The sequence below is a fragment of the Vipera ursinii genome (genome assembly GCF_947247035.1).
Source record: "Vipera ursinii genome assembly, chromosome: Z".
NCBI classification, from domain to species: domain Eukaryota; kingdom Metazoa; phylum Chordata; class Lepidosauria; order Squamata; family Viperidae; genus Vipera; species Vipera ursinii.
Genome location: NC_139517.1, coordinates 54718947 through 54746852, shown reverse-complemented (window position 1 = coordinate 54746852; position 27906 = coordinate 54718947).

The window sequence follows — 27906 nt, the reverse complement described above, 5'->3', positions numbered from 1 at the left end:
TTAGCCTTCTTCGCTTTTCTCGCTTTTGAGAAGATTCTTGTGACTGGAACTTTTGTCATCCTCAGGTTATGTCGGTTAATTGTTGCCCTAATTCCTCTTTTCCCCTCACGAACCCATCGGACTCAGAAGGTCTTGGAGCTGAGCCGCTGTGAGACGGTGGTTCAGCTATACCATCAATGGCACCACTCTATACCATCGGCTATCTCCCTAGAGGTGAGAGATCTAGGGAGGTATGCTTTATTTGGGTTGGTATTCTGTCTGCTTCTGGATAGGTCTGGGCCCTCTGTGAGAGAGAGGTGCCCAATCTGTCTCGGGAGTCACCTGGCCAGCTCATGTGGCAGGGAGCTGGTGGACTGGACATTGTTGATCTTCTGTCTTACATCTTCCAAGTGACCATGGGACTGCCTGGCTGGATCTACCTGATAAATGGTTTTATCCTACTCAAGCACGGACTTATTCGCGCTCAGGGGTGCCTCCCCTTCCTGGGCGCAACCCGCCTTTATTTCAATCTATCCTCTTGATGATGGGCCCAATTACTGGGACCCTGAGAGATGGTTGGGCAAGGACAGGAGCCTCCATCACAAATTTAATAAGAGGCCCCTGGTGCATTTTTTAGCTCAATTTTTATGGGGTTAGGGAGAGGGGAGGGTTCTAAAAAGTTTTGGTTGGAGACTGGGGGGGTTCCACCAACCGTTTCTCAGACCAGGCCGGGGATTGCTCACGCCGTGGTGGGGCTTGGGTTGGGGGCCTACGGGGCCCCAGAGCGGGGTGTGGGATTGCCTATTCCCATGGCGGTAGGGAATGGCCGCATGTGTGGGAACAGAGGGCCGTATCAATATCTGGGAGTGTGTCCCCGCTGTCTTCAAGCGGTGATGTGCTCCGACCCTCTGATTTCGGCCCGTGGTACCGGGAGCGAGGATGAGCGGCCACCTGAGCTCAGGCTTGTGTATTTTAATGCCAGGTCCGTAATGAATAAGGCTCCTCTCATTCATGAGTTGATTGAGGAGGAGCACGCGGACCTGGCTTGCATTACGGAGACCTGGTTGGGCCCAGAGGGCGGTGTCCCCCTGGTTGATCTTTGCCCATCAGGCTTCTGGGTGCTGCACCAGCCTCGGGCCCAGGGTAGGGGTGGTGGAGTGGCAGTAGTTGCGAGGGAGACCTTATGTCCGCGGGAGGCCACCATGGTCCAGATAGTCGGGTGTGAGTCCCTCCTCCTGAGATGTGGCCCTAGAGCTCAGTTGGGCTTGCTGCTGGTGTACGTTTCGCCTAGTCATGTAGCAGCAGCCCTGCCTGAGCTTCTCGATATCCTCTCAGGGTTGGTGGTTGAGTTCCCCAAACTTATGGTCTTGGGTGACTTCAACCTACCATCCCTGGGGGGATCATCTGAGTTAGCTCGGGAGTTCATGGATTCCATGACGGCCATGGACCTGATGCAGGTTATTCAGGGCCCAACTCATGGGGGGGGGGTGTCACACGCTCGATTTGGTTTTTCTATCTGGACGGTGGTTAGATGATGTTGGTGGGGGTTTTCCAATTATTACACCCCTGTCATGGACCGATCATCATCTCCTGCGGCTGGTCTTCCGTTTTGCCACTCCCCGTCATGGGGTTGCTGAGCCAATGAGATGGTTCCGCCCTAGGCGCCTGATGGACCCTGAGCGGTTCCAGGCAGCGGTTGGGCCCCCACCTGCCTCCTTTGCCCACAGCTCGGCCGATGCCCTAGTGGAAGCCTGTGAAAGGGTGGCCACAGAGGCACTCGACCGAGTTGTACCCATGTGGCCCTTGACCCAGCGCAGATCCCAATGGGCTCCATGGTTCTCCATGGAGCTCCGGGAGATGAAGCGTCGGAGACGGGGCCTAGAGAGCTGTTGGAGGTCCAGCCGATCCGAATCCGACCAGTTACGACTAAGGTCGTTCACGAGAACTTATCTCGTGGCGATGAGGGTGGCAAGGTCTAACCACTTTGTCACCCTCATTGCGTCCGCAGATAATTGCCCGGCCGCCCTGTTTAGAGTAACTCGCTCCCTCCTTAATCAGGAGGTGAGGGAGGAGCCCTTGCAGGGTCGTGCCGAGGAGTTTAGTCAATATCTGTCAGACAAAATCGCTCAGATCCGGACCGGTCTGGACTCCGACTGGGCAGAGTCTGATGATGAGGATATGGGCAGTCTTGTTGATGTTATCTGGGAGGAGTTCGATCCTGTGACTCCTGAAGACGTGGACAGGATCATGGGGAAGCTGAGCTCCACCACGTGTTTGTTGGACCCGTGCCCCTCCTGGCTGGTTTATGCAGCCCGGGACGGGACACGAGGCTGGCTCCAGGTAGTGATAACTGCTTCTCTGAGGGAGGGTAGTTTTCATGCCGCCTTGAAGGAGGCGGTGGTGAGACCCCTCCTCAAGAAGCCTGCCCTGACTTCCGGTGGCGACGCGACGCCGAAGACAGCCGTTTTTGGGCTGCCCGCTCCGCAGCTGTGTTTTTCCATCGTAAACAGCGTCGATCAGCTGTTTAGATGGATTTGAAGCCCCCTCCTCGGGAGAAGAGGAGGGGGTGAGGCCCCAGGTAGGGGTTGAGCTCTCTGGGGCCGCCTGAGCTGAGAGCTTGGGCGGCTGAAGGATGAGCCCCCCCGAAGCCTGGGTTGCTCCGAGCTGCGCAGCGCCTCTGCTCTGGGATTATTGGAGCAGAGCCAGGCGTTAGCAACCACCCCTGCCAAAAGGAAATAACTTTGATTATCAAGATGCAGGCAGAGCGGTACAGGAGGTCAAGGTGAAGTGGACTCTTTATTTTTACTCTCTAGCTCAATGGATTTTATAGCTTCAAAGTGAAAGTGAGTAATAAGTGAAAGTGGGGGAAGATGGCGGCTAAAACTTCTAAAGCTCTCCGGAATGCGGGGTCTTCCCTGGTGCAAGAGACCTCATTGCAAGCTTTGCTTCCTCCTGCATCTCCCCCGGCATTGACGCTTAAGGATTTACAAGACGCTTTTGGAAAGCATGCACAATTGATGTCTGATATGATGGATGAAAAGTTGAAAAAGCTGGAGGAGAAAATGGAGGAGAAAATGGAGAAATTGGAGAAGAAGATAGAAGAGAAGCTGAGAGCAATGAGGGTGGACATTTTGTCTAAGGTTGAATCCGTAGCTGAATGTGTGCTACAGCTGGATATAAAAGTGGAGGATCTCAGTCAAAAGAACTCTATATTAGAAGCAAAGGTATTAGAAAATGAAAATATAAGGGATAAAATGGAGGAAGAATTGAGCCTTGTTCAGTATAATCAGATGCAGTATGCTATTAGAATTAGGGGTTTAAAGGAGAATGGTAAAGAAGATTTAAAGCAGCTGATTTCTGAGGCTCTGGAAGGGGTACTGGGCCAGTCAGCATCTGAAATTGAGGGAAATATGGACAAAGTTTTTCGTGTAAATTCATGGATTGCAAGACAGAGGAAGTTACCCAGAGATGTGGTGGTCTATTTTACAAAGAGAGTAATGAGAGATGAAGTCATTCAAGCTGCTTATGATACTAATTTGGTAGTGGCTGAGCAAGAAGTTTTGGTTTTAAAAGAGATCCCTCCGAAGATCCTAAGGAGAAGGAAAGATTTTGCATTTTTGGTACAGGAACTTAAGAAACGTGATATTAAGTTCAGATGGGAGATTCCAGTTGGATTGGTGGCGACGCATGAAGGTAAAAGACATCGTTTGGTTACTGTGGCTCAGGCACGTGATTTTTATAGTAATGTGTTAAAAGCAACCCCCCTATCATTTTTGGAAGCTGCAAAAGGATACGGTGGGGGAAAGCCTCAAGACGTTACAGATAGACAGACAGAGGACAATGGTGTTGGAGGGGATCAAGTCACAGTTTCATCGGTTGCTGCAGGAGGCCAGAAGATGACGCGTGCCGCCCTAAGAAGAGCGAGACGAGAGCAAGAGCAAGACCAGCAGAAAGTTATGGAATCTTCAAAGTGTGCTTACAGTGAAGAGTGGTCTAATGAAGTTTTGGGGGTCATGACAGAGGTGCTCCAAAAGTTTTGGGGCGTTAAGATTGCTGATTAATTTTTAGATTAGAATGTCAATGGAGTAAAATTATTATAGAGGAGAAAGAAGGTTTTTTTTTCTTTTTTTTCTTTTTGTTAATATTTTACACAATTTAAGAGTGCTTGCTAGAAAAGTATATTAGGGTTATGGACTTAAAGTATGTGTTGAACTAAGAATGGGTATGTAAGCTCCTAATTAACAACAAGTTGTCTTAGAGATTGCCTAAATCTTTTTTTATATATATTCTTTGTATTTGAACTTTTATTTGAACTTAAGGATGATTTGGAACTGCGAGACATTTGGCGTGATACATGCAAGAACTATTTTTGATCGTAGTTTAGTTTGGTTGGAGATTATTAAGATTAACAGAGATAGGCGCTTTTGGCGTGTAACTGAGAATTTGTTTGGAAATTAGAGAAAGGTGGGAGAATGCAAATAGCAGGTGAAAGTTTTTTTCTTTTTTTTTCTTTTCTTTTTTCTTTTTTTTGAAATTAATATGAATAAGGACTGGGATTAAGAAAATTTATTTTGAGTAAAGCTCTTTTTTGTTTTCCTCTTTTTTTCCCTCTACTTTATTTGTAATGTTAATATTGTTTGTATTCATTTTATATGAGCTAGAGAGAGATAGAATTTATAGTTTATTGTTGATAACATAGGGGTGTTTATGTTTGTTTTTTGATTTTATGCCCTGTATTTAGCTCTGGGAAGTCGGGGGGGGGAGGGAGTGGGGGAGAGGGATAGGGAGGGTTGGATAGGGGTGGGGGAGGGGGGGATTAAAGTCAAAATGTATTGTAAAACTTTTTAAATAAAAAAAAAAGAAGCCTGCCCTGGACTCAGCTGTATTAAATAACTTTCGTCCGGTCTCCAACCTTCTCTTTTCTTGCGAAGGTTGTTGAGAGAGTGGTGGCGCATCAGCTCCCTCTGTTCCTGGAGGAAGCTGATTATCTAGACCCGTACCAATTGGGCTTCAGGCCCGGGTACAGCACGGAGACGGCATTGGTCGCACTGGTGAATGATCTCTGGCAGGAGCGGGACAGGGGCTGTTCCTCTGTCCTAGTCCTTTTAGACCTCTCAGTGGCTTTCGATACCATCGACCATGGTATCCTGCTGTGGTGCCTCAGGGGGTTGGGAGTGGGAGGCACAGTTCTTCAGTGGTTCTCCTCCTACCTTCTGGGGCATTCGCAGTCGGTGTTGGCAGGAGGGCAGAGGTCGACCTTGAGGCCCCTTGTTTGTGGAGTTCCTCAGGGATTGGTTCTCTCGCCTCTCCTGTTCAACATCTACATGAAGCCTCCGGGTGAGATCATTCGTGGTTTTGGAGTTGGTTATCATCAGTACGCTGATGATACCCAGCTTTTTATTTCGACCCCAAACCACCCCAGTGATGCCCTCGACGTGATGTCCCGTTGCCTGGAGGCGGTTCGGGTCTGGATGGGGAGGAACAGGCTTCGACTCAACCCTGACAAGACTGAGTGGCTGTACGTGTCAGCATCTCAGGATATTCAGAATATTCCATCTCTTTCTATGGGTTAAAGTGCGATAGAATTTAATGTTTTTTTAGCTTGTTAGCATATTTTAGCTTAAGTTTGTAAAGTTTATACCCTGTATTCAGCTCTGGGAAGTCAGGGGGGGAGTGGAGGGTAAGGGAGGGTAAGGGGGAGGGGAGGGAGAAGGAGGGAGTTTATCTTTTTAAAAAATGTATTGTAAAACTTTTCAATTAAAAAAAATGGAATATGATTTAATCCAAGTGAAAAAAATTTACAAGAAATACTAGGTTTGGAAAAGACAACTTATATTTCAACACTACAAAACAAACTTGAGGACAAGAAAAAAGACTGGATAAAACGTACTACAGAGGTACCAGGGGAAACACTGGAAAAGGAGAGACAAAAAGTGACAAGAGAAGCAGAGAGAAAAAGAAGGGAAAAGATTCCCAATAAAAATGAGTAGGCAAATGCCCCTAACAAAGATACTGATTTACTTTTTATATCTACACCAATATTTACGAACATATGGAAAAACCTTTTGATTCAGCAAAATACATCGATTAAGAAAGATACTGGGCACAGAAAAAAGACTAAGGTGGAAACCAAGAAAATAGATGATGGGACTTATCAGAAAGAATACTTAAAAAGGAAACAATTGTTTGAATAAGGTTAAAGAAATAAAAAAAATGGAATATATATGCCATTCTAAGAGGGATGAATTCTCTAAATAATATAGTATGCTTTTTTCCTCTTTTGTGTTCTTTTTCTTGATATGAGTAGTATAAAAAAGTTGAAATGACTTAAATAAGGGAAATGTTTTAGATACTTAAATGTGACTGAATTTAAGAAAATTATAATGGATTAAAAATGTTTTGAATAAGAATTAAAGGACTAGATGACTAGATGTATTGAATAGAATGTTTAAAGATTAAAGATTAAAGATATTCTTAATTAGGGTTAAAAAGAATAAGAAATTGAGGAAATAAATATATATTAGCCTAGGAGGGATATATATTTTAAGTAGTATGTTATTTCTTATGTTTCCTTACTCTTGCTCTCCTTTCTTTTTTTCATCATTTTATCTATTTCTTAAGAAATGTAAAAGTGTGAGATGGCTTATATGGAAAAATAGAGTTAAATTTGTAAAAGGAAAATAACTAATTTTTGAGAAAATCTTCACCAGTAAGAATATCTATAATTTGGTGGGAGAAATAAACTAAAATAAGGATTGTAACAGGATCTATGATAAGACAACCAGAATGATTAAATAGAAAAGAAATATTATACTGATATGATTATTATTTTTAGGAATATTAGAAAAAAAATATATTCAATTGTTATTTATCAAAGCAATAAGAATTGTATTAACTCAATGTTTGCAAAAGAGGATATTTTGGGGAAAGAGGAAATCAATTAAAATTATTATGTAGAATTTGAATTATAGAGATTAATTGTTAATGATTGTTTTACAAATGTAACCCAGACACACTGTTCACCAATCAAGTGATTTATGTTTTTTTTAAAAAAATCAATAAAATATATTACAAAAAATATAAAAAAACTAAATACACTTCCAGAGATCCACAGTTAAGACTAAGACCATTCAATAACCATGATAAATAAATCCTCATCTGTACATTTTTCCCTAATCAAAATTCCCCACTGTTCCACTTGCAATATATTCTAAAGGAATATATGCTATAGGAATATATTCTATAGGAATCATTGCATAAAATCATGAATTTTGTACAATAAGAACACCCATTTTTTATTTGAAGTCTTCTTTTTAATACATTTAATCACTGTATAAAGCAGATAGGCAAATATGATATATAAATAAGTAAATTACACAGAGGCAGAAGAGAAATTATTTTATTTGTTAAAGAGAGTACTGCCACTTTCTCTAATTTCATATGTTGTTCTATATCCTGAGGTAATAGTTATGGAATTGTGTTCTCTCAGATAGATTTTCCCATTAGTCTGAATTGTCTTGAATTTTGTTGTCCCAAGCAACTCTTCATGCCGCTTGTTGAGCAGGGCATGTAGTTGTTCTAACAATGTGTAATAAATGAGTTCTCTGCATTAATTAGAAATGTATTCAATGCAATTCAAGAAGGACTTCCCGCTTCCATTTTCATTCTTTGACCTGTTTCCATGGAATTCTTTCCATATTCAGAAAATTTTACAGATTGTCAAACTGTCAGCTAATTCTGTAATGAATGGTTCTAATTACATTCAAGTAGCAGAGAGCATTTCCATTTTAATAAAATCTGATCCTTGTAAGCTATTTGGCAGGATCACCAGATAGAGCCAAAGAAAAGGAGGAAAGTACTGCCAAACTATGAGCAACCTTTTTATTCTAGATTCTGGTTGTCAACAGACTGAATATTTAACCACTTAGGGAATGCTTGCTTTTGTTTTTGAAGTAGCTTCTGTGGTTTCAATATGCACCCCTTCTTTTCATAATGTTCTTTATAAACAAATTTTGAAAACTTCATCATTCAATCCTGATCAAGAAAAAATCATTAAAAGCAACTAGAAAAATCAAATATATTTTAACTTTAACCGAATAAGCTAATTTTCTATTCCTTTTTTCTTTTAAAGTTCTTGATATTTATTCCTTTTAAGTAGTGCCCTAAAGCTGATTTATTTTAATTTTCTCTTTATGTTTTTTTCATAAGTATAACTCCTTCATAAATATAATACTTTTAATTTGTCAAACCAAGATAAAAAAGTTGTCCAAGTTACTTTTGAGTTGAAATTGATCTGTTGATTGGTTTTGATTTTGATTTATTATTTGTGCATAATTTAAGTTATTAAAATATCAGCTGGTTTCATCTATAAGTAGCATGAAACATCTTTGTCCATATAACTCTTATAGTCTGTAATTTTTAAACTTATATCCAAAATATCCTAATTCTTGATTTTATCTCTCCTCTTTTAAACCCATTTTTACAGTAGTAAACAATCTTAAGAGAAAATTTGGAGTACATTGTTGCAAATATCCTTGAATTCTCCATGAGTTAAAATACTTTTATCTATTCTATATTGGGGTATTATGGTTCACTGCACAGTCAGCCTAGTGTTTAGACTGGATTTGGCATTTTTCTCTACCTATAAGTCCTTTCCAAGGACCCAGCTAGGTAGATGAGGATGTTTGATGTTGCAGATATTGTTGCAGGATGTTAACTGTTCTAATCAAAGCTGCCTTTTACAATTGACTGATGGTGAAATTGTCATGGTGAATAGCCAACACTCCAGAAGATAGGCTTAAGATGCAGATGGATCCCAACAGACTTGAACACTGTGCCCTAGCCTAACTAACAAAATAAAATTCAATGGAGAGAGAAGCAAGATTTTAATTTAGGCAAGAAAAAACAATTGTACAGGTACAGATTAGGTGAAATGTGGCTCAGTAGCAGTAACTGTGAGAGAGATATTGGAGTCCTAATGGACAATCATTTAAATATGAGCCAGCACTGTGCTGCAGCTGCCAAAAAACCCAATGCAATTGTAGGCTACATCAACAGAGGAATTGAATCAAGATCACATGACATGATAGTACTGAGCATGTAATTCTTTATCTGCCCATGGCTTTTTTCCGTTCTTCATTTGGTCCTTCTTGTAGGCCATTTTGGTCTCTCCATTACTCAGTAAGTCTTCTCAATATCAGTGTATCTTCTTCACTGTCCTTCAGATTTTCTTCCAATGCCCTTTTTTATTCTTTAACCATCTGATGTAGTTGCAACATTCCACCCCAACTCATTTTCCTTGGTAAGTAGAGTGTGTCAGGCTTGATGATATCAGCTTCAAGGATGCCCAGATATTTGTAATGATCATCTTTATCCAGACTCTTGATGTTATTTTCACAGGGTATATTGATTCCTTCAGTTTTCACTATTTTCCCCTTTTGATGGTAAGCATGGCACATTTGTCCAATCCAAACTCCATTGCAATATCTTGGCTATATATATGGATAAAGTTCAATAGCAAATCTATTTCAGATGGTGTTTTTCAATACAGTTTCACATTGTCCATGTAAAGGAGATGGAATAGCCTGACAGGTGTGATGATAGTGAGTTTCCCAGGAAAATTCCTTTCTTGATATTAATCTCTCCTATTCTATCACCATTGACCAGCACCATGTCTTCCATTGTGTCAAGGTATACCAGGAATGCCTACTGAGTACTGGAGAAAACAAAGTGGCTTACAAGAAGGACCAAATGAAGAACAGAAAGGAGGCATGGGAAGATAAATAATTACATGGCCGGTATTTTTATTTTTTATTTTAATCCCATTTATATCTTGCTATCTCTCCGAAGACTCAGGGCGGCTTACAATTTAAGCACAAACCAATGTGCTTAGCAATAGCCTTCATTCTATGTATATGCCTGCTTATTAGGGCTTTCGCCCCCCCCCCAGCAGCATAATTACAAAGTCAGCTTATTGCCCCCAACAATCTGGGTCCTCATTTTACCTATCTCAGAAGGATGGAAGGCTGAGTCGTATTAAAGAAATAGTATATTTCTTATAATATAATATATAATAAAGTATATTAAAGAAATAGCAGGGAAAGCAGATAATAATAGAAATGATAATGGCTAACAGTAGAAAACTTGAAGAAAGAGGCAGAGGGGCTAATTCTGGCTACATAAGACCAAGCTTTAAGAACAAATGTATACAAAGCAAGAATTGAGAAGACAGCAAAATAGAGAAGATATCCAGTGCTGCCTATTAAAAAAAGCTGAAGAAACAGTGGACCACCTGGTTAGCTGCTGCAAGAAGATTGAATAGACTTACTACAAACAATGTGCCTAAAGAAAAAGAAAACACAAAAAATAGATTAATATGATAAATACAAAAAGAAAGGATGAATCGCAAGTAGACAGTGATGAAGAAAGTAGAGTCTGCTGTCAATCTAACAGTCAACTTTGGTGTTAAACTCCTCAACTGGCAGAGCCAGGTTTTTAGACTCTTCCAGAAGAATAATAAGTTGGGGGCAGATCTTTTTTTATTGAAAAGTTTTATAAAGATTACAATATTATCCCCTCCCCAACCCACCCTTAAACCCCCCTCCCCTCCCCCACTTCCCAAAGCTGAGTACAGGGTTACAAATATAATAATCATAATCTAACTAACATTAACCAACTATATAGATAACCAAGTTCATAATGTGCTTTAACTCCCCTATATCATAAATACAAGTAAGATAAAAGTATCCAAGTTATTAAACAATACTAATACTAAAAATAATAATAATACCATATAATTAAAGCTAATAATAAAAAAAGAAAAGTTTCCACTATAATACACTATAACAATCTAAAATTTACTCATAAGCTAAATGGAACTTTTTAGTCCCATATTTATTCTGAATATAATCTATCCATCTTCTCCAGACCGAAATGTATCTTTGTTTTGAATGATCCTTCAAATAAGCAGAAATCTTAGCCATTTCTGCTAAATTTGACACTTTAAGCGTCCATTCCTCAATAGTAGGCAAACAATCCTTCTTCCAATATTGCCCTACCAATAACCTTGCAGCTGTTATCAAATTCAACATCAAATTAATTTCTTTAGTATCACAATCTGTGATAACACCCAATAAAAATAGTTGTGGAGTAAACTTTATCTTTCTCTTGAAAATCTTTTGAATGTTCCACCAAATTTTAATCCAAAAAGCTTTTATATTTCTACAAGTCCACCAAATATGAAAATAAGTAGCATCCAAACTACTACATCTCCAACATTTGGGCTGTAAATTAGGATACATACAAGAAAACTTTTTAGGATCCAGATGCCATCTATAAAACATTTTATAAAAATTTTGTCTTAAATTTTGGGCCTGAGTAAATTTTATATTTCTAACCCAAATTACCTCCCATATATCCAATGGAATCGGTTCTTGAATATTTTGAGCCCACTTTACCATGCAGTCTTTAACTAATTCCATTTCCGAATCCAATTCTATTTAAGCATTATAAATTCTCTTTATATGCGCTCAATTTTGATCTTTAATCTGTTTTACCAAATTTTCATCCATTAATGTAATACCAACCTTCTGATCTAACTTCCACCTAACTTGCAATTGAGTATACTGGAACCAAGACTGTACAATATTTTCTTGTTTTAACTCAGCTAACGACCTTAATTGCCAAACATTCCCTACCAATCTAAGTAATTCCTTCTAGGAAATCGTATCCAAATTCACACCCATAGATACACCCTCTATCGTGTGTCCAGGAATCCCCCAAATTGGTATTTTATAATTCAACTTATAATAATACTTTTTCCAGACACGCAATAAAGCACTTCTTAAAATATGAGATTTAAATGCCTTGTCAATTTTTTTGTTATATATTAAATATGCATGCCACCCATATAGTAAGTCCCATCCCTCAAGATAAAGTATTCTTTTATTTGTTAAATTAAGCCAATCACTGACCAGTGTTAAAACCACTGCATCATAGTATAGTTTCAAATTAGGTACCTTAAGTCCTCCTCTTTCCCGTGCATCTTGTAAAATCTTAATTCTTGGTTTTTTCCCCGCCCAGATAAATTTATTAATACCCTTCTGCCATTCATCCAAATTAGCATCTTTTTTCAAATTAGGTATCATTTGAAACAAAAAGAGAAACTTTGGTAAAACATTCATTTTAACAGCTGCAATTTTCCCCAGCAAAGATAATTGTAATTTTTTCCAATTATTTAAATCCTTTTGTACTTTTAACCATAACATCTCCTATCTGGACCAAGATGCCCTACGCACAGTCACTCATGCGCTCGTGACCTCCCGTTTAGACTACTGCAAGCCTCCACTCGGAGGCTTCAGCTGGTGCAGAATGCGGCCGCACAAGTTGTGATGGGGGTTTCCCGATACTCCCATGTAACACCTCTACTCCGTGAGCTGCATTGGCTTCCGGTTGCCCTCCGGGTGAGATTCAAGGTGCTGGTGATGACCTATAAAGCCCTATATGGCTTGGGTCCAGGATATCTGAGGGAGCACCTGCTGCCGGCATCAAGCTCCCTTCGTCCAGTGCGCTCCCACAGGGAGGGTCTTCTCAGGGTGCCACCGGTAAGAGATTGCCGGCGGGTAACACCCAGGGATAGGGCCTTCTCAGTGGGGGCGCCTGCCCTTTGGAACCAGCTGCCAGTGGAGCTGAGGACTGCCCCCGACCTCTGTTCATTCCGCTGGAGCCTGAAGACCTGGCTCTTCGAGCTCTCTGGCCCAGGCTGAGGATTAATCTTATTTTAACTGGGGTTTTATTTAGACAGGGACACATATAATTTCTTTTAAAATTTCTTTTTAACTTTTGTATTTTGGTTTTTTAATCACCCTGTAAACCGCCCTGAGTCCTTTGGGAAAGGGCGGTATATAAATGTAATAAAATAAAATAAATTAAATAAATAAATTATTCTTATATATTTTTGCATTAGAAGCTGTAATATATACTCCCAAATATTTAACCCTTTTCACTATTTCATAACCTGTCAATTTTACTAACATTTCCTTTTCATTCATGGTCATACTTTTAGATAATATTTTGGTCTTATTATTATTTACCTTAAAACCAGAAACTTTCCCATATTGAGTTATAATTTCCATCAAGTCTATAACCGATTGAATTGGTTGAGGTAGTGTAACAACCAAGTCATCCGCAAATGCCCTTAGCCTATAATCATTCTGCTTTATCTTTATTCCCTTTATTTTGGTTGATTCATGAATTTTAATCAATAAAATCTCCAATGTTAAGACAAACAACAAAAGTTTCATTAATGTAAATTGGACAAGGCCAGCATTTTATGTTTTCACCTTAAAATCTCAGAAGATAGCATTTGCTTATGTTTCTGTAGATAGGAATATGATCTGTAAGGAATCAGACAAGTGAATAGAAACAAAATATGACTTTTTGCCTCTGGAGTAATGAAGATGGATATGAATCCTGACAGGCACACACATGACAAGGCTGAGGCAGAGCAAAAAAGGTTGACTCACAAATTGTAGTGGCATGTTCTCTCTAAGGGCTCTGATGTGCCAGTAATGCCTGAACAATCTAAGCTACAATCACATAAGAAATACAATGGCTGGCTGGCTGATTGGCTGACTACTGAACCATAAAATACAACCTGGACAAATTAAGTCTAAAACAGCCTCTGGTGGATCATAACCCTAATTAGATAGAAGATTAACAGGTATTAGATTAACAAAAAAAATCCCTGCCAGGAAAGTATATAAGAGTCATTGTGAGAGAGGCTTTCTTTTTGGTTGGTGTATGTATGTGTGTGTTTGGCTGAAGTTGATTATTCTTTTAATTACTTTTGTCAACATGAAGAGCTAAATGGCTTCCTTAACTTAAAGACTTAAAGAGAAGAAAGGTTCATAAATCATCCATGAGAATGATGAATAGGAACTATAAACCCAGAACATTTTAATCTGCAAAAAATATCCCAAACAGTCAATTTGTGTGCATATAGGTGTATTTCTCAGTAATATGCAAACCTCCATTATAGTTTATTGTGCTTTTATAGATATTCTTACTTTGGCTAAGTTAGATTCAGTAAATAAAATATGATAACTAATATAACATCTAAGTGCATATTTTTAACTTTAATCTTTTATAACTTCTGGCATGCCTATCTTTTCCCAGTCAGGTGCCAATAAAAGTGGTGGATTTAGTAAACATTTTCTTTGCTACTACCACCCATTCTTAATGGAGGTGAAAAGTTTTCTGTTCCATTAAAGGATAAAATAAGAAAGTTCTTGTGAATTACCTGTTTAATTCATGGGGGCCAACGTTATGGGTATATTTTTCTGGTATATGACTTTCAATGTCTAGTTAGTCAAAATTCCTGTTTTCTGATTGTGATCTTGTTCACTAATAGTTTGTTAGCATGCATCCAGGAACCTGATATTTGTTTTAGTAGCTTCTGCATAACATCTTTATTGTTTTGGATGTTATTATTCCTTGTTGGTACTTTATAACAATCATCTTGACTTTGTTGCCTTTATGTTATGAGAAGTTTGTCAATTCTTTACTCTTTTTCTCTTTTTCTGAGAAGTCCTTTGCCGGTACATAGTGGTTCTAGTTGTATCTCATCTATTGATCTTATTCACATCAATTGCTTTATGTGTTCTCTGTGATTTTCTGAACTTCAGCTATTATAAAATTGTTTATTCCTTCTCCATTCATGTACTAAAATTTCTAAATAACTAAAATATTTAAAACACTTACATCAACCCATACTTATCCTATTGCTAACAAATTCTAAAACTACAAAAAAGGAGATGCAGCATAACATTTTGGTCAGATAAACAGCATATTCAAGCTTACTTACATCTCATGACATGTGTAGAGATAGACAAAGTAAAATACTACTTTAGAATAGTATAAGATAAAAATGTAATATTATTTCTATATTTTGGTCAGTATCCATTGGCTTCATGGGTAGGAAGGAATAATATCCTCTCTATGAAAGGAAACAATAAAAAAACATTTTATGCATTGCCCTGGAATTTTCACAGATATCTGTAATACTAACAGCACTTTTTAAATAGAACCTGTCTCTTCTACCAAATATTTGCTACTTTCTGAAATATGTTTGGCTAGATCATAGGTGTCAAACTCGTGACATCATGTGATGTGTCATGATGTATCATGACTTTTTTCCCATTGCTGGCAATGGCATGGGTGCGGTTTTGGTGTGACACATTTGGCCCGTGGACTGGCAGTTTGACATCCCTGGGATAGATCATCAGTAATATTATTCTGTATCTGAAAATGTAATCTATCTGCCTCCCAAGATTTAAACTTATTCTAAATAAAGAGGTATTCCCTGTTTCTATTGTTCCCATATTTCAGTTCAGAACATGTAACTTTTGAGTTAAAATAGGAGTCAAGTAGTTTTGCCTTTTTCTGTTACATTGTAACAATCTGCCACTCTTAGTGAGAAGCTGGTATAATTCTTCTTTTCTTTTTCATTTCAAATACATCTGTGTAGAATTTTTTTTTGCTTCCCAATAGATATTGTGGTTCCCGTCTTTAAAAAAGGAGAGAAAAATGGACCCAAGGAACTACAGACCAATCAGTTTAACATCAATACCTGGAGCAGTGGGCTAATGCCTCCTTAAGTAACACCAGCTGCCTGCAATTAGTGCAGGTTTGGGTCCCACCAGGCTCAAGGTTGACTCAGCCTTCCATCCTTCCGAGGTAGGTAAAATGAGGACCCAGATTGTTGGGGGCAATAAGCTGACTTTGTAATAATGCCACTGGGGTGTGTGTGAAAGCCCTAATAAGCAGGCATATACATAGAATGAAGGCTACTGCTAAGCACATTGATTTGTGCTTTAGATTGTAAGCTGCCCTGAGTCTTTGGAGAAGGGTGGGATATAAATGGGATTTTTAAAAAATCAGATCTGCAAACATCTATATGCATGTTATTCACCTGTTGTGACTCAGGGCCAGCCTGTGGGTCCGACAGCCGGCTCCGATGTATCGGATGACTCAGATGAAGGGGAGGAGGGAAACGAACCGGCTGATGATGGTTTGGAGGCTTTGCAGAGCCCTCAGCCGGGGACCTCTTCTCAGCTGCGTGAGCCCGAGAGTGCGGAGGAAGATGACCCACAGCTGGCCCTGTTCAAGGACGCCCGACGCAGGAGGCAGTCGAGCAGGAACAAACAAAGAAAGGCTGTGGGACTCCTCGGGAGGAGGCACAGGGAGACCACGCCCTGAGCTCTCTATAAAAGGAGTGTTTGGGGAGGGGCTGGTTGCTGAAAGCAACTTTTCCGCTTGAGAAGACAAGCTCTAGTGTTTTTGTTAACTGCGTAATTAAATCTTGGCAGATGCCTTTTAGCCTTGGACGCTCTCCAGTCTCTTCTTTCTGAATAGGGGTTTGCCTTACTACAAGGCCAGAAGAGGGCTGGTTCAGAACATCACCAAAGTACCAGAGGGCAAGACAAGAAACAATGGTTGGAAACTGATCAAAGAGAGAAACAACCTGTAATTAAGGAGAAACTTCCTAACAGTGAGGACAATTAATCAGTGGAAAAGCTTGCCTTCAGAAATTGTGGGCACTCCATCACTGGAAATTTTTAAGAAGAGGCTAGACAGTCACTAGTCTGACATGGTACAGGTTCTTCTGCTTGAGCAGGGGGCTGGACTAGAAGGCCTCCAACATCCCTTCCAGTGCTATTCTATTCTATTCCGCACTCTTTTCAGAGTCTCAACATTGTGGTAACCAGAACTTGATCCAGTATTCCAAGTGTGGTCTTGCTAAAGCTTTGAAAAGTACTAGTACTAGTACTAGTACTAGTACTAGTACTAGTACTAGTACTAGTACTAGTACTAGTACTTCACATGAACTTGATTCTATCTGTCTATTAATACAGCCTAGGATTGCATTGGCTTTTTTGGCTGCTGCTGCACTGTTGGCTCATATTTAAGTGCAAGATCCCTCTCACAGTTACTAGTATGGGAGATGATAGAAAACATATAATAGAAGAAATAAAATATATGACAGAAGAAACACATTTTCTTTTTTGTGATAGACAAACTTGTATTTTCTGTAACTACTACAGACATAATTTCTATTTTAATCTAGGCATGTATGAGCAAATTTATTCAGTCATGCCTTCTGTTTTAGGCAGAAAGGGATTATTCTGTGGTTAGAATAAAATCCTTTGAACTTGCACTCATTTTGATTTATGACTGAGTCAGCTGATTGAACTATCCATAACTTTTCATATTTAATGCTGGGAACAGTGGAGTGATGATTTCAAAATAAAAAAATGTTATTTTCCCCTTAAATTCCTTTCATATGTCAAGACATATACATAATATATCAAGAAGTACACACATCACAGTTTTGATTTGGTTTGTTGCTACTTTGATATCCCTATGTATTCAGTGGCCTTTGGTACCCTGCTTCTGCCCTCCTGAGTACTCTATCAAGATTCTAATTCTTGTTATCTAGCATTTCTGACTAAAATCTACATTGGGTAAATTGAGCACAGCATTGTTTTATTTGAGCAAATGTTTCTGCACAAAAAATTCCACTAGGTGCTGACATTCCAGATTAATCCTTGGTGATCTGACTGACACTCAGTTACACTTATCAAAGTTTGTTGGTGGTAAATCTGGTTCAATTATTCATCACTATCAAGTGGCTCTACTCTCTGAAAAAATGTAAGGGAATGGATACAGGCTATTGTTTTGAAACAGTTTAATTATTTATCAATCATATATGTTATAAGTAATTAACTTTCAAGCACCTTCAAATTACTTCCTACTCAGTTATATTTATTTGATACTTTAATAAATATCAAAGTCTCCTTTCTCTCCTCCCCTCTCTATCTTGGGAACTGTAGTTTGAGAAAGAGGAGATAGTTTTTAGAAATTACCTTTTGGCAAGAGTCTTGTGCCTTCCCATCAGTAACAGGAATACAACTTAATGCAACTTTTGCCATTGTTTTATATTGATAACACATTTTACTTCTATTGATAATAGCTGCTTGTAAATGAGATCATTTTACAATGATGAAAATGATGCCATTAAATTCACATATGGGCAACGTACAAAAATATAGCTGTTCATAGCTCTCAATCTGTGAATTCAAATAGACATTCTACTGTAAATGCCTTTGAAACATGGATGAAAAACAGTATGTAGCCTAGACTTGAAGCAGTAGGAACAGCTTCTCTATAGTAGTAGTCTATATCTTCCTTCAGAGGCCTGGGAATGTAACCCCATACTCCTTATTATTAAAATTATTAGGTACTACAAGTCTCTGAAATGGTGGGTAGAATTGCTAGTGGTGGGTAGAATTGATTGGAAGGAGATACCAAAAATGGACTTCTTGTCAAACTGAAACTTAACCCTGGGAATTGGCTGAAATCTATTTAATTTCCTGTTTCACATTTTGATTTTAACATTCAGGGAAAATCTTCTCAATAGACCTTGGAGATGGAAGAACATGCTCCAATCAGGGTAATCAGAAGAAAGGATGGCATTTGGGGATTAATATGCCAGGTGACACTCATAGAACCCAAAGGATGGAAAGAGATCTTCAACCCTGACTGCCCAGTAGAGACTTTCTGGCATATGATTAGTCTTTGAAGACCTTCAGGGAAGAAGAAATGTTCTACTGTTTTTTGACTCCAAAACAATTAAGAAATTAGGGAATTCCAACTGATATCTAGACTGAAATTCTTTCCTTATAGTTTCAATCCAATAATTCTGGTTCTGCAGTCTAGAAAAATAGAAAATAAGTTTACCCAATTTTCTGTGATGACCCTTTAGATATTTGAAATCTGCTATCATATCTCCTCTAAACATAACATGATCTTTTAATTGTTCTGCACAAGACTTGGCTTCCATACTGTTCTTGGAACTCTTCCTGAACTTGATCACATATCTCATTTTAAATAGGTATCCATAATTTATTATGGCCTACACACTCCAAAGCTATAGTATTGCTGAATGAAAAATCTTCATCAGGGTCCAGTCCAAGCTGGGAATAAACAAAATGGAGACTGCTTTAGAAAGAAGGTTGTAGTTTATTGAAGAGCAGAACCAGAAGACAAGAGCCTCTGGAGCAGCTGACCACATGTAACTGGGAGTGGTGGGTTTTTATACCTTCTTGGGCTTTTGTGTTTGGAGTTCCTGTTCCTGTGGTATGAACTTTGACTTGAGGTCCTTTTGAGTGTATCCTTTTTGGTATTGGTGGGTTAATCCTATTATGTCCTAAAGATCATGTTCCCTGTCCTTGGAGTTTGGGTATGGGATGTAGATTTTAGGGGTCTTTGTCTTTCTAATCTCATCAGCTTCTAGCTTCCTGGCTACAACCTAACTGAATAGGATTATCAAATCTGCATTTCTACAGGGCTGGTTTTTGCTGAGTTTCTAGCTGTGGGGAGGGAAAAGTTTCTGCTTTTTTAAAGAATATCTCCATTATTCCTTTGGGGAAGATCTGCTTGTTTAATATTTCCCAGAATGTTTCTTTCTCTGGGGTGGGTGCTGTCCTCCTACAATATAATCAATAAAACAAAACAGCCATCTCTCTGAGATTTCCTTTCACAGAGTGATCTGTAGAATCATACAAATAAATAAAAGGCAAAAAAGATATTGAGGCTCTAGAAAGAGTGTAGAGAAAATGACTAGGATCTGAAAGCTAAACTGTACAATTGTAGGCACTAGATATGTCTAATCCAGTGAAGAGAAGGACTAGGGGTGACATGAGAGCAATCTTCCAATACTTGAGGGCTGTATGGAGAAGAGAGGGTTGGCCTATTGTCCAAAACAAATGAGGGCAGCATAATGGGTGGAAGATTACTAGAGAGATCCAACCTAGAATTTTGGAGAACATTCCTGACAGTGAAAATAATTAATCAGTGGAATGGCTTGCCTCCAGAAGTTGTGCTCCTTTGCTGGAGGATTTGAAGAAAAAAAAAGAATAATTATTTGTCCAGAATGCTATAGGGTATCCTGCTCAATCAGGGAGTTGGACTAGAAGACTTCCAAGGTCCCTTCCAACTCAGTTATTCTATGATCTAATCCAGCTTCTCCATCTGATAGTTTTCTTAGTGCAAATATGTTATTTCTCAGATCTTCATCTGTGCATTGTATGTTTTGCTAACTCACAATGTTATCTTATCTTACCAGGGTTTTGCTATGCAGAAATACCAGTAGCTCTTTTCTGTACCATTAAGTAATAGTTTTCCAATTGCCAGCACTGCTGGGCATATAATGGAAGAGGCATTGATCACCTGAATGTGAGAAAGTATTCTTCATGTGCCCACCTTGTCACAGATCTGGAGGGGATTATTAATTTTTCAAAAATTAAGTTAGAATATTATTGCTGGTCTATTTTCAAAGCAGATAAGTGGGGAACGCAGAACAGATATCTTTTTCTGATAATCTTCTGTATCGTGGTGGCTGGGAGCTTGTTTTAGGACTTCACCATCATTATAGCTCTCCTCTGAATTCAGTCCACTTTTTAAACTGTAGTGTCCAGAATGGAATGAGGTATTCCAGATGGGGTTCTACCGTGGTATAAAGTTCTTAAATATTTTATTCAAATTTGATTTTATTTAATCAAATAAGTAATGGTTATGTCATTTTATTCAGAAGGCAGGTGAAACTTATAGAAATGAATTTAATGATTGTAATATATAGGATACTAACTGTTCTTCTATTTGTCTCAGAAAAATTCATAGCAGTAGGGAGGACTTTTTATGAAAACAAAACAATGTGGCAATGTGTGTCCTACAAACAGGACAAAAAAATCCAAGAAAATCCAGTTGCTTTTGGGGGGAAAAAGGACTTTGGGGACAACTCTGACCTGGATAATTGAGAATCTCCATAGACATTTAACTACATAGTGCTTTCTCTAGAGTTTGTTGTTTTTTTGTGAAGTGAACTGTTTAGTCCTTCAATTAATTTTAAAGAGTTCTCATTAATATAGCAGCATAGGGCAAATCTTAGAGAAACTATAGCATTCTTCTTTCTCTCCCTCTCCCCCTTTTTCATTGTCTTGAAACACAAGCACTTTTTTTAAAAAAATCATAAATACTAATACTGCTCAATCATAAATACTAATACACACTGTTGTTCTGTGTATTTTGTTGGATCGTAATGAAGCCATTCATCTGCTTCATCATTTTTCTTTCCTTCCTGATTCAATTCATTCATAATTGGTGACATTCTCCTCTCTATATGATCCAATAACATGGAAAACATCTCCCATTACAGTGTTGAGTGCCTAGCTGGAATCAAAAGTTCAAAACATTGTGACATAATATCATGCAAAAAAAAGTTTCCTGAATCCAGGAACTGCCACTGAAAATATGAATAGTATGACTGGCATCAGTATCAATAGTGCCCTTTTATTACAGGACAGTTTGTTTAACTTTGTTCATTTCCCAATGATTGACATTAATATACTTATTATCTGCTCCTATCATGCATAAAATGGCAACCAGGTTCATAGCTTTTTATTAAATAACATTTCATTATATTACAAAGCAATGGCATGCCATTGAACAGCTGATTGTCAACACTGTGCTGAGATCTGGGTGAGACTGTTTCTTATTTCTCTTCCCCATGGATTTAGAAATAAAAATCCCCTGATTGGATAAATTTCCAAAGCAAAGACCCAGGAAGACTTGGGAAGAAGGGAGTAAAAAGCAGCAAAAAAATTTAAATGGGGGAGTGAAATTAAGGAATACAAAAGAATATATAAAAATGAAACTGGGACTGATTTAACGAAAAATTGGTTAACCTTTACAACATGGAAAATGCTTTTTATTTATTTTCTTTGAGAAAGCAGTTTAAAAGGAACTTTTAAAAACCTGGATATAGGCAATGCAGTAAATAAGGACATCTAGTGGTGAGAGGAGATACTACAATAACACCAAAAGAACTGGAGAAGTTGCTGACTTTGAATTAACACCTGCTGTAAACTAAAAGAACTGTATGTGACTTTATGCTAGAAAAGACCTCCTACATATTTTTTGACTCTGGATATATCCATAATCAGATATATCCATAATAGGGACATGGCGGTGGCTCAGTGGGTTAGGATGCTGAGCTTGTCGATCAGAAGGTCGGCAGTTTGGTGGGTCGAATCCCAAGTGCCACATAACAGACTGAGCACCTGTTACTTGTCCCAGCTTCTGCCAACCCAGCAGTTCGAAAGCACATAAAAATGCAAGTAGAAAAATAGGGACCACTACAGTGGGAAGGTAACAGCATTCTGTGCGCCTTTGGCATCTAGTCATGCCGGCCACATGACCACAGTGGCGTCCTCGGACAAGTGCTGGCTCTTTGGCTTTGAAACGGAGATCAGCACCGGCCCCTAGAGTTGGAAATGACTAGCACACATGTGCGGGGGAAGCTTTACCTTTACCTTTACTTTATATCCATAATGGAAACTACTGGTATTTGGAAATAGAGGGCATTTTACATTTTTAAACTAATTGGAACATTTGGATTAGCTTAAAGTAGTTGGCTTGTTTCATGGTTGGATTATAGCCTAAGGCAGTTAGCTTCCCGCCAACCCTTTTCTCTTTGTGGATTTACAAAACCTACTTAATTAAAAAATGAATGCATCAAATCTCACTAAAATTACAAAAAAACCACCCTCTTCTGCACCCTCTTCTGGAACATCTAGTTCAGCAAGTCAGAGATCTATTGAAATAATGTAACAACAAGAAAAACAAATAACTTTCAAAAAGAGATCCAAGCCACACTACAGCTAATTCAAGAAACAATGTAGAAAAATCATGAAGAAATTAAAAAACAACTTAGATAAGCTAAATTAGCAAATGCTTGATATAAAGACATAATTTAATGCTTATCAACAAATGATTGCCAAAAATGAACAAAGAATTCAGGATGATAAATCAGAAGAAACTGATAAAAAATAGAGGAATTAATGAAAGAAAATAAAAGGCTAGAACAAGCAAATCAAAATTTAGAAGCAGTGGCAGCTTTGGAAATGGAAAAAGCTGTACACTATTTAAGAGTCCAGAATATACCTGAAGATAAGGAGGAAGTTATAGCAGAAATAATTATCAATCTACTGGCAGAGGCTGTAAAACAGATAGAGTGGAGATACAAATGGAAATTGATGAAATATTTGGAATGAATTCAAGCTATGCGAAGAAACACAAATTGCCTAGAGATGTTCATGTAAGATTTGTAAAGAAAATAATAAGAGATGAGATACTGAGAAGAGTTAGAGATGACCCATTGCAATACAAAAACAAAGAAATTGTGGTGTTGAAGCAGATTCCTAAGACAGTAAGGGACACCTGAAAACAATATCATTTTTTGACTACAAAGTTGATTGTAAAAGGTGTAAACTTTTGATGGTTAATGCCAGAAGGGATCTTAATCAAGTGGAACAATACAAGATATTGATTGGATTCAGTTTGGAAGGCAGAAGATTTCGACAAAAGAAACAGAACATTCCTGGATGAAAGAGTACAACATCAACAAAAAGATAGAAAAAGCCAGAAACCAACAGAACAAACAACAGAGGAAACAATTACACAAATAGAAGAAGAGAAAGAGAAGCCAGATGAAAAGGGTGAGGGAATGGCAAAAAAACAGAGGACTACAAGATCGACAATAAAATGGAGAAGGAAAACGGATTTTTTTCAGTGAATATAAATGGACTGAATTCGCCATAAAAAAGGAACAGAATCTTTAAAAATTTGCAGAAATTAAATATTGATATAATTTGTCTGTAAGAGACACATATAAAAAAATAATATTATAAACTTTTGGAATCCCCCCAAATTGGGAAACTTTATTATACATTAGCACACAAAAAAGAGGAGTAGCTGTATATGTTAAAGAGACAATAGCACGTATGACTTGTAATAACAGAAAATTAATAAAATTGTGGTTTTTTTAAAAAAGGAATTAAAGAGGGGGACAAATGGAAAACTGCCCCCTGGGGTGCTTCCAGTTCAGGGTACTCCCCTTTGAAAAATTGTGAAGTTGGAATTGATTGATTGACCCTTTTTTCCTCAAAAAACTTCCTTTGTTTCCTTGCACATGGTGGGGGCAGATCACGAAGGAGAAGCGGCATGGGGCTGGGAGTCAGGTAAGGAAAGAAAGGCAATTTTGGGGGGGAGGAGGGGGAGCAAGGATTTCTTTCCTTACCTGCCCCACTTGTTCCAAGGCTGCTTTCTGCTCCTGGCTCTTTTCCCAATGGCCCGACTGCCCATTTCAGCGCCCTCCCTCTCTGAGCCTCCAAGCTCCACGTGCTGCTTTGGTTGGCCTGACAGCCCCCACCTCAAAGTCCTGCCTATCCCCACCCAGCATGGCCACCCCATGGCTGCAGGGGCTGGGCTGGCATGGGAAGGGCACGTGCCCCACCCTCCCACCACCATGCAGGGTAACGTTGCTATGCCCGCCCCAGCCCAGATGCCCTCACCTCCCCGAAGTGCTTTTTTTTTTTTACTAACCTGGCTTTCAGCTGCATTTGGTTTTCCCATTTACTTCTCAGCCTTCGCAGCATGTTTGTGGGAATATCGATAAAAAAATCCATCAGACTAACTTCTCGCGAGAAGTTAGAAAGTCTCATGGAACTTTTTTTTTGTCCCACAAACATGTGGCAAAGGTCGAGAAGCAAATGGAAAAACAGAATGCAACTGAAAGCCAGGTTAGTAAAAAAAAATGCTTGGGGGAGTTGGGGGCATCTGGGCAGGGGCAGTAATCTTACCCTGTGCGGCTTTGGCAGGTGTCTGGCAGGGGGAGGGAAGCAACTGGTCTACCACCATGCTAGCACTGTTGCGTTGCTTCTCCACCCCATGCACAGGCCCCACCCCACCCCTTGCATGGAGCACCCTGCTGTCACCACTCCCTCCATCCCCACATAACACCTTCTTTTCAGCTCCAACACATCACTTCCTCCACCACTAAAAGTCCAATCAAGCAATTCCATATTTTTTTTGCACATGGCGGTGGAGGCCTAGGACTGGGATGACAGTGCATGTGCCCACAGAGAAGGCTCCACATGCCACCTGTAGCACACTGCCATAGGTTCGCCATCACTGCTATATGCCAAACACTTCAAGTGTGAATTTTACCAAGATAGGATTGACTACTTGGGCTATTGCATTTTGTACAAAGGGGTGGAGATGGATCCAGAAAAGGTGTGGGCCATCCTGGAGTGGGCCCCTCCTTGCACCAGAAAGCAAATACAGAGCTTTCTGTGTTTTGCAAATTTTTGCAGACAATTTATTCCCTCTTTTGCCCAAATTGCACTCCCCATTGAAAATGAAGGGGGAGACCAAACCAAAATCTAGCCTGCCATTAAAATGGACTGTGGAATGCCAAGCTGCATTAGAAAAACTTAAAAGATTTTTTCCAGTGGAGCCAGTGCTGAAGCATCTGGACCCGGGAAAACAATTTGTAATTCAGGTTGATGCCAGCGATGTGGTGGTAGATGCTGTACTATTTGCCAGGAGGAAAAATTTTCCTGGCAGATACCTTGTTGAAAATATTGCAATACAATAGCATAAAGTCAGAAGTAGTTAAATCTTTGGTTTTCCCACAACAGTTAGTGGCCCTGGTCACTACCAGGGCACAGACTAAGGGCACCCCGCCATTGGACAATGCAGCAGTGGCAGAATTCAAAAGAGCACTGTGTAAGGATGAGTGGTTTGGGGACCATGGAAACTTTTGTTAAGTGAAAGATGGACTAGCTTGGGTTGGTGGGAAACTATATGTTCCAGCCACCCTGAGGTTGAAAATTATGCAGTCCTGTTATGATTCAAAGTTGGCAGGACATTTCAGGTTTGTCAAAACCCTTCATTTGTTAAAAAGACAATTTTTGTTGCCTTCCTTAAAGAAGGACATTGACAGTTATGTTGCCAGCTGCCCTATGTGTGCAGTAGCTAAAAGGAGGCAAGGAAAAATGCCTGGGCTCCTACAGTCAGTCACAAGCCCTTCAGTACCCTGGAGAGAGATCTCTATGGATTTTTATTGTGGAGCTTCCCGAAAGTGCGGGAAATACTGTCATTTGGTTCGTTACCAACTTATTTTCAAAACAAGACCATTTCATCCCATGTCAGAAGATCCTTACTGCAAAAAAGTTTGCCAAGTTGTTTGTGCAGCATATTTATTGGCTGCATGGAGCCCCACAATGCATAATTTTGGACAGGGGTGTCCAATTCACTTCTAGGTTCTGAAGAGCCTTTTTGGACCCTTTAGGTTCTGATCAGGGACTATCATCTAGTCATCATCCTCAAATGAATGGGGGGACAGAGCAAATGAACTCTGTTCTAGAACAGTATCTACGTTGTTTTATTAATTATCAGCAGGATAATTGGACTGATCTACTACCATTTGCTGAGGTAGTCTATAACAATGCAGTACATTCCAGCATTGGTTTTACCCCCTTTCAAGAAGCTAATGGACAGAACCTTTATGACAGAATTGCCTGCTAATGAGCCTGCCATTCCTTCCCTTAAGGACTGGGCACATCAGTTACAAAACATTTGGCCTGTGATCCAGAGGGCTTTTGATGAAACTAGAGCAGCCTACAATGCTCAGGCAGATAAAAAATGGATAGAACCAAAACCTTTTCGAACAGGAGACAAAGTTTACATTTCCACCAAATTTTTGCAATCATTACAGCCCTCTAAAAAATTAGGGCCAAAATACATAGGTCCTTTTCCTGTCAAGTGCATAATCAATCCAATTACAGTTGAACTAGAACTCCCTAAAAATCTACAACACATCCACCCAGTTTTCCATTGCAGTTTTCTGAAGCCTGAAATTAACTCTACAGTTAGCGCTGTGGTCATTCCTCCTCCACCACCCATTATGGTGGAGGGTGAGCAACATTTTGAAATTAAGGACATTTTGGACTTTCACAAACACTACAGCTCTACCCAGTATCTTGTGGCATGGAAAGACCTTCTTGCCTCACAGAACAAGTGGGTGTATAAGAAACATGTTAAAGCCCCTAGACTACTTAAACGTTTTCATTCTCATTATCCTGATAAGCCTGATTGGTGTATTTATATTCCTATTTTCCCCCTTCCTCTTTCTGTTCTCCAGGTATATTTGTCATTCTATTAGGGGGCAACATGTCAGACCCCTCTAATTTACCTGTTTGCATTTTGTTACTTTATTACTACCTTAGTTGTTTATGTAATCATTTTCAGGATATGCCATTCTGGTGGAATGGGGGCTGCTTGCTGGGGATGTATTCGCTTTGATTACTTCTTTTTTTTTTTATTGAAAAGTTTTACAATACAATTTTCCTTTAAAAACCCCCATCCCCCTCCACCCTCCCCTCCCTACCTCCCCCCTCCCTCTTCCCTCCCCCCTTACCTCCCCCCTTCCCCCCTCCCTCTTCCCTCCCCTACCTCCCCCCCACCCCCCTCCCCCCCAGACTTCCCAGAGCTAAATACAAGGTATATATATATAAAAGCAATCATAAGCAACCATATACTAACAACCATAAATTCTAAAATCCATCACTCTCTAACTTATATAAGAACAAACAAAACTTAACATTATTAAATATATATAAAAAAGAAAATAGGAAAAGAAAAGAAAAAACACGAAAGAAGACTTATTCGAATGCTAGATAAAACTTCTTAACCCTATACTTATTCTGGATAAACTCAATCCACTTTCTCCATTCCATAATATAACGTTCTTGCGAATGATCTTTCAAATAAGCCGATATCTTCGCCATCTCTGCCAGGTCGGAAACCTTTAAAGTCCATTCTTCTATGGTCGGCAGCTCCTCTTTCTTCCAATATTGTCCTATCAAAAGTCTTGCTGCCGTAACTAAATTCAGCATCAACTTAGAGTCCACCACTGTAGCATCAACAATTATTCCCAACAAAAAAAATTGCGGACAAAACTTTATC